Raw genomic sequence first — 12,320 nt, 5'->3', positions numbered from 1 at the left:
GGAAGCTTAAAAAAATCTCAACAACACTAATGCATGGAAACGCAAAATTATAACCAGAAATTACCTCACATTTGCTTATTCATAATCAATAAAAAGAAGACCATAAAAACTTAGAATCCTCATACATTGCCAATGTGAAGAGCAAATGGCACAGTAACTTTATAATACACTGAAGAGCTAGCAATGTTGTTCAGCAGAAGGTGAGAGCCTCCAAACCTAACAATCTGCATTTACTCTCCAAATCCACATGGTAGAAACAGAGAACCAATTCCATCTAACAAACTGTCCTTCCTTAGGACACCACACACGTACATATATGAACACACACCAGATGTAAAAAGAAGAGCATGACAGCTTCTCAAAAAATTTTAAAAATAGCCACCATGTGATCTAGCCAATTCCATTCTCAAGTATACAATAAATATTAAAATCTGTGCCTCTGTTGCAGAGCGTGGTGGCTGACACCTTTAAACCCAGTTTTAGGAAGAAGCAGGCTGATCTCTGTGAGTTTGAGGTCAGTCTGAAATCAGTCTGGTCCATCTATACAAGCAAATTCCAGAACAAGTCAACCAGGGCTATATAGTGAGACTCTACCTCAGAAAAGGGGAAAGGGGGGAAAGGGGAAAAGGGAACGGGGGAAGGGGAAAGGGAGAAGGAGGAAAGGAAAGGAAAGGAAAGGAAAGGAAAGGAAAGGAAAGGAAAGGAAAGGAAAGGAAAGGAAAGGAAAGGAAAGGAAAGGAAAGGAAAGGAGGGAGAAGGAAAGGGGGAAGGAAAGGGAAAGGGGGGCATGCACCTGATAATCTGCAAAATTATTTACATAAAATTCAAAGACTCACTGAAAAAGTAGAGACAACCTAAATGACATGAACCAATGACAAAATTGTATTCAATGAACTGTCTTAAAAAGAAATTAGGGCCGGGCGGTGGTGGTGCACGCCTTTAATCCCAGCACTCAGGAGGCAGAGGATCTCTGGGAGTATGAGGCCAGCCTGGTCTACAAGAGCTAGTTCCGGGACGGGCACCAAAGCTACAGAGAAACCCTGTCTCGAAAAACCAAAAAAAAAAAAAATAAAATAAAATTAGGATATATAGATATATATGATGTATATTACATGTGAATTTTGGAAATGGGAAGGGAGGTGAGGTATCTTACTAAACTGTTGTTGACCTCAAACTGGCAATCCTTTTGCCTCAGCCTCTTGAGTAGTTAAGATTACAAACATGTGTCACCATTGTGTCTGGCCCTTGAAAATACGATGCTAAGCTAAAGAAAACTGGGGATGTAGCTGAGTGGTAGTACACTTGCCTTCAAATCTTGAGGTACTGGGGTTTGCTCTTTTGGCTTTCTGAGGGGCCCAGTACCCAGCTCCCAAATAAATCACACACACAGGCTTATTCTTAGTTAAGAATGGCTGGCCTTAGCTTGTTTCTTGCCAGCTTTTCTTAAAACTGTCTACCTTTTGCCCCTGAGCCTTTTCCTTTTCTTACTTCTATAGATCTTACTTTCACTTCGTGGCAGGCTGGGTGACTGGGCTCTGACATCTTATCCTCCTCTCTTTGTTCTCTCTTGTTCCTGTTCTCCCTCCACTCAGAGTTCTCCTTGTATACTCTTCTGCCTGCCAGCCTCGTCTATCCTTGCTCCTGCCTCTCTACTGGTCATTCAGCTCTTTATTAGGACCATCAAGTATTTTAGACAGGCCAAATAAATAAATAAATCACAGCCTCACAGATTTAAACAAATGTAGCATAAACAAAAGTCACACACCTTACAATAATATTCCCCAACAGAGGACAACTCATGATTAGCAATTCTTTTAAAGACAAAGAAAATACCCTAAAGTTAATTGCAATGATGGTTGCACCATGTGGTGACTATACCCCTAAATGGCCATATTGAGCTGGTGATTTTATATGTGAATTCTAGCTCAGTAAGTCTTTTTAAAGCCAGGCATGGTGGCACATGTTTCTAATCCCAGCATTTGGGAAACAGAGGTAGGAAGTTCTCTGAGTTGGAAGAAAAGCCTAGTCTGTGCTCAGTGTGCTAGGCTATCCAAGGGTTTGCAGTGTAACTTAAAGGAAGAGGAGGGTGGAAAAGAAAAACAAACCTGGCACACACCTTTAATAACAGCACTCGGGAGGCAGAGACAGGCGGAGGATCTCTGTGAGTTTGAGGTCAGTCTGGTAAACAGAGCGAGTTCCAGGACAGGCTCCTCCAAAGCCACAGAGAAACTTTGTCTTAAAAAACCAAAAACTCAACGTGTCTAAGGTTTCAAGACAATTTGCCCTTCAATCTGTTTTAATAATTCCTCATGGAATGGTCAGAAAGAAAATACCAGAAAAATTAGATAATAGAAAACTGGGGTTAAATGAAAACTGACCAATTCCACTGCAGTCTGTGACGCTATGGCGAAGACAGTATTTAAAAGTTTGTTCACTAGACTTTGGCCTAACAAACAGACCACAGTGAAATAGCCATGTCTCACCTGGAGAACAAGTAAATGGATACTGCGTGCTCTCCTACGACATTTATAGCTATCTTAAAAATAAAAATAAATAAATAAATCTCCCTTCACCACTACTCGACTTCAATAAGCAGGAACTTCCCTGTGGAGAAAAGAAAACTGCAAATGAAGGACTCGCTGTGTGACTTTCATCAGCATCATGGTCAGTTTTCTCTTGTGCCATGTTTATATCCCCCTGCTCTTAGTGCATAGTCTTCTCAGTTCCCAGCCACAGTACCCTTAAAATGAGATTTATTCTCTTCTATTCAGAATATTCCCTACCAGGGCCTCTCCGATAGCTAATGTATACTTTTCCCTAAATGACCTAAGGAGGAAAGGCTTCCATTAACTCCCCACTACCAAGCTTCTCTATATGTTTTCAGTGTTTCACCATTCACCTATCAAGCCATTAATTTGTCTGATTACATCTAATATTTTACTTTTCAAGAAGAACTGCTACAAAGCTAATGTGACTAGCACTAATAAACACAGGGTTTAATTCCTTTAATACAATTTAAGGTATTAAGTGGCCACCTATACACCAACTACTTTGCAAACAGAAAGCAACCTAGGATTCTAATTAAAAATTACAAACAACCCATCTGGGTCAGGACTGCTGCCAAGGGCCATGTCTGCGTCCATGGCCCTACCCATAGCCAGGGTCTGTATTGATGTCCATGGCTCTGGATACCATCAAAGGCAATGCCAGAGATCTAGGCCACCACCTGGGGCCATGAGGGTGGAGCTATTGACAAATGGTATACTGTGTGACACACCACAGCTCCTGATGCTACGAGGATGAATGGAGAAGTGTTGGAAAGATGGAGTAGCAAGTAGGTTTTGGTTTTTGTTTTTAATTAATTTGGGGGGGGGCATGCTGCAGGAGAGAGGGGTAGATATGGAGGAATTAGGAGGTGAGCAGGACTGAGGTATATCATGTGAAATTCCCAAAGAACCAAAGAATTATGTTTAAAAAAATTACAAACAGCCTTTCTTTTCAACGTCCTCTGGGGTACCCACATTTCCATTACAATCATCTGACTAGAATCAGGCCCCAACGATACTAAGAAGGTTGATTCCAAGTGTGGCAGTGGGACTTAAAAGGACAGGCCTGCTGTGGGATAGTGTTCCTGTACCCAGTAAAGATTTGTCATTTGTATTGGTTTAATAAAATGCTCATTGCTCAGTAGTCAGACAGAAAGTACAGGCGAGGCGACCAGAACAGGAGAATTCTGGAAAGGGGAAAAGTGAGAACAGTGGCCACCCAGACACAGAGGGAGCAAGATAAAAATGCCTTACTGAGAAAAAATGCCAAGCCATGTGGCTAAACATAGATAAGAATTATGGGTTAATTTAAGCTGTAAGAGCTACTTAGTAATAAGCCTGAGTAAAAGTCCAAAGTTTATAATTAATGTAAGCCTCTGTGTGTTTATTTGGGACTGAACAGCTGTGGGACCAGGTGGGACAGAACTTCCATCTACAGAAGCCTACTGGGAGATCCTCAAATAATATGGAGGCAGTGGCCACAGAATAAACTTGTTCTCCAGCCTGAACCTGGCTTCACTGGTCTCTCTGCCTCATGTGATCACAGGCACACAGTAAATGCTCCTGCTGCCAATGGAGGTCCTCACCTGACAAAACCCACTGCAAGCATCACATTCCAGAACTGCCAAAAGGATAAGCTAAAAGGACTCTTTTGTACCAAGCATTTCATTATAATGGCAAAATGCTAGTAAGGTCACACTGTTTCTACTATATCACTTCTGTTCAGGTCTATTCTTGTAGCAAGACACCAATAAACTGTATTTGACCCAAAATAACCAAACTGTATGGTAAAAGAACTTAGAGCAAAAGTCAACCCTTGAATTTGAATAGTATCTGAATCCAAGATGGTCGTTCCTCTTTTTGATAAACAATGTACTCTCACTAGACAACATTCTTCTACCCTCATATGTACTGAATGAAACTCATCACCCAATTTTAACAAAATGTTTTCAAACTATTTCAAACAAAACTTTCAAAAAACATTTTAGTGTCTTTGCCGACTTGATCAATACTCAATTAATCCTATGGCTTTGGCAGAATCTAAGAGAACTTACAGGTCCTAAACCAGAACCACCAACAGACATCTGGCTGTACATCAGCGCAGTGTGCCTTCAAGGCTGCTGAATCTTTGACCAAATGCATTAAAGTATAAATCAAAAGTCAAGAGTAGCTAATTCTAGGGCTGGAGAGATGGCTCAGAGGGTAAGAGCACTGGATGCTCTTCCAGAGGTCCCGAGTTCAATTCCCAGCAACTACATGGTGGCTCACAACCATCTATAATGTAATGAGACCTGGTACCTACTGGCCAGCAGTATGCTTAATAAATAAATCTTTTTTAAAAAGGGGGTGAGTTTTTTTTTAAAAAAAAAAAAAGAGTAGCTAATTCTTTTCCCAAAATAACCCCTTGGGGCTTTAAAAATCCGTATCTCTGAACTCTCCAAGACATGAGAAACCTCACAAAAGTTCCTGCCAATATAATCTTGACACTTTCAAGGCTGTGAGCAGACTAGACACAACCACTTCTTCCTCCTATTCAGAAGACAATGACTTTCACAAGAAAAAAAGGGAGAAGTAACAGATAACTGATGTCATCAGCTTTTAGAAAATGGAAAAGGGTTGGTAACTGGTAAGACAAGGAAAGCACAGCCCTAGCACACACATAAGACACAGCCACTGTATAAAATACATTCTTTCACGGCTCACTACCCAAGACCAAGATCTGAGAGAGTGCAGAAGCAGTAACTGTGAAAAAATGCCCCCGCCTACTACTGCAACAATTATTAATGTCTAAAACTCAACTGACAGTGGTATTAAAATTTAAAGGCTTAATAACCTTAAGGGTTAACAAGAGAAAAAGAGTGGTCTTTGGGGGAGGGGGAATCAAGCAAAGTCGGAGACTTCAAAATCATTCAAAAATTGAATTTCATTATTTTCATTCTAGTCCACTTGTGCATACATCATTTCCACAGTTCACCTTCGCCTAAACTCTTAGATTGAAGTCGCAACCTTCACTATGACTGTATTTTGAAGGAGGTGATTAAATGATATCATATAGACAGACTAACAGGATTACTGTCTTTCAAAAACTAGATAGCTCAGCTTTTGCTCTCATACATATCCACATTCTTTCTGCACCCCACTCCTCCCTTCCTCTGTGAGAAGGCAAGTATCCATCAGACAGAAACAGTTTCTTCTGGGAACTCAATGGTCAGCACCTGAAGCCTTGACTATAGCCTCAAGAACTATAAAGAAAAAAAAATTTTTAGTTGTTTAAGACACTATAAGAAAATGGGTTAGATGAAACTTTCCTACCATTTATAAACATGTTATTGTTCAATTAGAGCATTGGGAAAATAAAATACATTCATAGCTGTAAAGCAATTATGTCCTCCAAACTGAACATTCATTCTTCCCAGTAAAGGAGGAAGAGGGATTCTCACATTCAGGAAACTCAACAGGCAAGATTCACACAAGAAGCTCAGGAAGTTCATGAAACCTAACAGATACAGAAAGCTCTAAAATATGGGTTTCGTGAGCTGGCACCCATGCTGGATGGGTCTTTCAATACTGAGGTTACCTGTGAGTCATCTGTGTTACTGGAACTAACCCTAATAAACTTACTGGTTCATCCAGATAGATAGGTGGAACTGTGTCTTTAGTTTGTCATCAGTGGCTATCTAGGATAAAGGCATGTTTTGTATACTTCTCCCCAGGAATGATCACACAAAGCAACTAGTGCCCAAACATGAACTAATATAACCAAAGTGAGGATAATATAAGCAAATCTTGGCCAATCTTGATGTGGGATCCCCCTCTGTATGTTGTGAATATCATTGGTTAATGAAGAAGCTGCTTTAGGCCTACTGGAGCACAGAGTAGGTCAAGGTGTCCGTTCCAAGCAGATAGAGAAAAGAGTAGGCAGAGTCAAAGAGAAGACATGTGGCCACTGCAGGAGACAGACACCAGACAAAACTTTACCGGTAGGCCACAACCACGTGGCAATACACAGATTAATAGAAATGGGTTAATTTAAGATATAAAAGCTAGCCAAGAAGAAGTATGAGCTAATAGTCCAAGCAGTGTTGTAATAATACAGTTTCTGTGTGACTATTTCAGGTCTGAGCGACAGGGAAACAAACGAGCAGCTTCTGCTTACACAATCTGTCTGAGGATGAAGAATTCATGGGGGCAATCCCAATATGACTACTTTTTCCCAGGATGTGGTAAAGGATGGTGTGCCTCCTTGTAATGACAGCTGTGTGTGTCCTGTGGTAATAATATATAGAATCCAGGTGGAGCCATTTGAGTAGAGCACCTTTTGGAAAAGGGGAGGATGTTCCAATAGCCACTGTCTACATAGTATGGAACAGCATACTTCCTTGATAAATGGTATCCCACACATTATGAAATTCTTAACTGACTGGAGAATGTAGTACAAGCCCTGAAGTACTGCATAGGAGAACCAATCATAAGCAAGCTACAGAGGCAAGTTATGTGGTCTTTGCTTTGGGCCATACAACATTCAACTGAGGCTCATCTTCCAGTCTACAAAGAACAAACTCTATAAGAAAGAAATTACAGGGCTGGAGAAATGACTCAGCAGTTAAGAGCACTGACTGGGGGTTCAGTTCCCAGCACCCACATGGCAGTTTATAACTGTCAGTAACTCCAGTTCCAGTTGACTCGATACCTTCACAAATACATACATACAGGCAAAACACCAATGCACATAAAAATAAATTACTATAACAAAGAAAGGAATTACAAAAATAAAAAAAAAATGGATGCTATCCTATTCTCTATATTGGCCTCTAATTTAGCACACACATGCACGCACGCACACACTCAAGAAAAATAAGGAAGGATGACATGAAGATGTTGGTCTGCTGTTCGTTATGCTGGTGAGACACTAACGAAATACCAATCATTATCTGCCCTTAAAAACCCTTACCAGACAGAAAGATTTGTAACCTGGGGCAAAATTAAATAGTGAAGGAGAAATAGAACAGAAGATATTCCTAGGGGTTAGAGAAATGATTTCTGTGGAAAGATGCTTGCTAAAGAGTCTAGCAACCCAAGTTTGATATCTAGAATCCACATAAGGTGGAAGCAGAGAACTGAGTCCATAAAATCAGCCTCTAATCTGCACACACATACCATACCACATGCACCCCCACCCCCACAAACACACACACACATATATATCATGCACATACGCAAACTAAATAAATATTATTAATTAAAAAAAAAGAAGATACTTCTCAGGTCAGACCTTTTCTACAGAATGGACAAATCCAAGACTCAGTATACAGATGAGGGCCTTAACAATGAACCAGTACAGAAACGATGATAAACAAGTAATTCAATTGGAAAGACTTTTAAATAAGATATGAAAACAACTCCCCATAGTCTAGTTCATGAGGCTATGAGCCATGGGGATAGATAAGATCAGTCTGAGTGCCAGGGGAATGGAGAAACCAGAAAGCACCTAGCTGTCTGTCCTTGAGACAAAGGCAGCACAATCTGAGGCAATGTAACAGAAATCAATCCCTGACAGACTGCCTGTTAAGATCCACATAAATATAAGCGGGAAGCAAAAAACAGCATTACTGAGGAATACTAGGTGTGTGAGAGGCAGTGCTTAATTCCAATTCACCAGGCCCAAAGGACTGTTCACAAGGAGGCAGGAAGAAGCTAGAGCAGCTGGTATTCACAACTGGCATGGGGACTTCAGCACCATCAATGAGCCATGTGGGAACAGGTATGTGGATGGGACTGACTTCAGAGCAGTTATGTAAATAAGGTTCAGAGGCTGCTCCAGCACTCAAGACATGATACCACAAGGGCAAGCAAAAGGGTCTATCTATCCAGTTCACTTGATGGTAAATGTGACAAGATACATGTGAAAGGAAAGTACTAAGAAATGTCAGAAAACCCAATGTTGCATTTGTCTCCGGAAGGCCAAACACTTCGCCAAAAGGTTAAAGAGATGACAGAATAGTACAAGTTGTTTTTTTTTTAAGGGGAGGGGTAGGAATTAGTATCCTAGAGTACGTTACTACTGGGGGGTAGAAACTGTTCATCCACTCATTGACCTTTGCAGTCAGCTGTGATCAATGGAAAGGCAGTGGCCTCAAAACCAGCCCAGAGGTTACAAGAAATCAGCTACAATGGCAGTCAAGGTAGGCAAAAATGTGGTCCTGCTTCCCCTGGTCCCTAGCCTGGTCAAGTACACAACTCCACTGAGCCTGTGGGGTGGAAGTGCAGAGCACCCAGGAAGCACTCTAGGATGGAGAATCAGGATGGTTCACGGACCACATTATCAAACCTCATCACTGCTCTTCTGCCAGAACAAGGATACAATCTTTTCAGGCTGCACTGGAACTTGCTAAGTGATCTTTTTAATATTCTGCTAAGTGATAAATCCTAAAACCAATGGATACTTCCTCAAAAAGGACAATCCTGGATGGGCAAAGATCCTGCTCACCCTTTGTAAGACGATCTCATTATGTAAAACCAATTGTTCGGTATCAGAGATTTAGAAAACTGAAAAAAATTAATTTAAATAAATGCACCCTACTTAAAGAAAGAGAAAGAAAAAAGAAAAAACATTGACAGAAGCTGTAAGGTTATTAAATGAAAATCCCTGAGCCCACAGTAACTCCACCCCTATGAGTTCTTGGTCAGGGAGGCCCCCATATCCTATATATAAATCAAAAAGACTATGGCCCTTGGTACTGGTTGTTTCCACAAATTAGATGGCAAGTCCTTTTTTGCTAGGACAGCACAGATTTTGGTTGCAGAACTAGGGGAAATCCAACTACTAATGAGCTGGACATGTCCTGCCCTGTTCACTGAATCTCTGGAAGACATTCCACAATCTGCTGTGCAAAAACTGTCGCCAACAGTCCTGCTGGATTACAGATTCTGACGACATATCATCCATCATGTATGTGCAGGAATAATGGTGATAGATGAGGTCCCTATTTTCTGTTTGACTTTAAAATTATCTTCCCTTGAGGAAACCGTATTTGATATTCTAAGTCAAGATAAAAATCTGTGGCTGGGGCTATCCAAGGCTTCAAAAGGAGACTAACTGCTACAGATGTAATGTGCCTGTCAAACTATCTTCTAGACATCAGCTGCTGATGTTGTTGCCCCTACTCAGGAAGGCTATTCTTCTTTGCAGTGGGCAGTGGCTACTGTAGAAACTCATAACCATTCATACTAAATAAACCTAAAATACATACAAACTAAAATAACCTCTGCTGTGGTACAATGGCCCAATGGTAAGCCATAAGGATGGGTTAAACAGACATGTAAATTACCCCTTTCTAAGGTCAGAGCATCACAAAAGAAGGGGCAGATAAATACTGTGAGGTAGAGGGAAAATGGAGTGCTGTGAATACATATCTTTACATTGCCCCTGGAGAGCTGAGGGTGGCTCACCCCACAGAGATACAGAGAGCTCTTGAAACTTTTAAAACTCAGGGAATACTAGAATTCCAGAGATGAATCATCTTGCCTGGTTCCCACAGCTTTAAAGAGTTATTAGTGTAATATACAAAAACTCATACATTGCACACTTCAACAGATGGAAAGTATAGTGTGGATGTCTCAATAAAGCTGTTGTCTAAAAACAAAAAGTGAGGCACGGTAGTGCACATCTTTAATCTCAGCTCTTTGGAGGCAGAGGCAGGGGGATCTCTGAGTTTGAAGTCACTGAGTCTGATCTACACAGGAGATCCAGGGCTACACACACAGAGAAACCCTGTCTTGAAAACAAAGAAAAAACCCACAAAGGCTTCAAAAAGCTACAAACAGCACAAGGCCCCTCCCCAAATTAGGAGAGCAGTTAAGCAACTAGAGGGAGAAAACTGGTACCTGCAATTTAGGCTGGCAGCTGCAAGGATGCAGCTGTCAACCATATTGGGGTAAACCTTTCAGTGACGCAGCTGTCTCTAAGTCACCATGCTCCTGTAAGGGACCTCATTAAGCTCAGGGTCACTAAGGCCACACTTGGATACAGGTCTTTCTCCAGCCTCCCATCAGTGCCTTACCTGAGGGAAGCAGACATCAGCTTGGACTATTTTGGAAACAGAACACAGAAAAAAGTGACTAAACTGTCTTTGAAGTTTCCTGCTTCATGGAAATGTCTGCTGGATACTATGGGCCTGTAGGCTGAAGATGGATGCCCCAACGGTACAGAGGAACTTTGGGTGACTGTCCAGGCAACGAGATATCTCTGTCATTTCTAGAGTCTTGGAAGTTGCTTATTTCTTGATTACTTAGGTAGTATTATATCCTTCTGGAGTCTTTGATGGAGTTGAAGAATGCTTAGTTATAGTTACAGTTTTCCTTAATTATGATAAAAGATAAAATAGATATAAATATTGTGACTGTAATTCTTGCTTGATAACTGTTTTGTTATATGTAATTTTACTATGTGAAAGTTAAAAACTTCCTTTTTGTTTAAATAGAAAAAGGGGAAATGGTGTAGGTGGGTCATCTGTCTATGTGTTACTCTTATTAGTTAAATAAAGAGACAGCCTTGGCTTTTGATAGGGCAGCAGCTTAGATAGGTGGAGTAGACAGAATTCTGGGAGGAAGAAGGCAGTTTGGCAGACACCATGGCTCTCAGGCCCGAGATGGACATAGGCTAGAATCTTGTCCATAAGCCACAATCATATGGTGATACATAGATTTATTAGAAATTAAGATGTGAGAGTTAGCCAATAAGAGATTAGAAGTAATGGGCCAGGCAGTGTTTAAACGAATACAGTGTCCATGTAATTATTTCAGGTAAAGCTAGCCGGGCGGCGGGACATAGCCAGCTCACCTCATCACTACACTGGGGTAAAAAAGTTGCCAGAGGGGAAAGATGCGAGCTGCCAGCTGGAACCTTGCAGATAGGCCACAAGCCTCGTGGTAAAATATAAAATAATGGAAATGGGTTAATTCTAGAGGTAAGAGCTAGCTAGTAATATGCTTAAGTGATTGGCCAAGCAATGGTTTAAATAATTAGTGATTATTTCCAGTCTGGGTAGCCAGGAACGAACAAGCAGCCTCCTACAACAATAAATAACTTTTTTTAGTTATAAAAGAATGCTTATGATTCTTTTCCTAAAACATATTTTAATTACATTATTTATGTATGAGTTTGTGTACACATGCCAAATGGACGTCGAAGGACAACTGCAAGAACAGGTTCTCTCCTGCCATATGGATCAGATCCTCTGGATTGACACCAAATGGATTTATCCACTGAGCCATCTCCCTGACTGACCTTTATTTTCCAATTTAAGATATTTTAATACAGAAAATATGGACTATTTTTAAAACCACAAAAGAAGGAAAAAACAAATTATGTATAATCTCACAATTCATCACTCATTCAAAACCTACTCACTGAAACCAGACAGTAGGAATGTAAGACAAGGCCATGAGGTCTGCCATTAAACTCACGTTTCTAGAGCAGGACAACAGAGCAATAATAGTAACAGCATACAGAAGAGCATGAAATAATGTACAACTTTCTCAGAATAAAAAAATCTAAAACATTTTTTGAAGTACAAAATATCAAGAAAGGGAAACATTTGTTTTTCTAACATTATAACCTTTATAGCTTTAGTAGGACCTGGTGTTTAGCATGTGTGACACCTGGGTGCACAATCCCCAGCACCAAAACTTACAAATCAAAGCAGTTATCAACACCATCACAGCACCATGAGTTCTGGTGTGTTTCCCAGTCCTTCCTATGGGCTGTAAGCATTC

At 40.7% G+C, this 12,320-nt stretch overlaps 1 protein-coding gene across 7 annotated transcripts in view; it reads right to left on the bottom strand.

Annotated features, from left to right (window-relative positions):
- The window catches only part of Scaf8 (SR-related CTD associated factor 8), a 197,046-nt gene that overhangs the window by 166,534 nt on the left and 18,192 nt on the right, over positions 1 to 12,320 (bottom strand). The window lies entirely within an intron of this gene.

The sequence above is a fragment of the Microtus pennsylvanicus genome, chromosome 1 (genome assembly GCF_037038515.1).
Source record: "Microtus pennsylvanicus isolate mMicPen1 chromosome 1, mMicPen1.hap1, whole genome shotgun sequence".
NCBI lineage: Eukaryota > Metazoa > Chordata > Mammalia > Rodentia > Cricetidae > Microtus > Microtus pennsylvanicus.
Note: the sequence above shows the minus strand (reverse complement) of the source record. Positions and strands in the feature narration are given on the sequence as shown.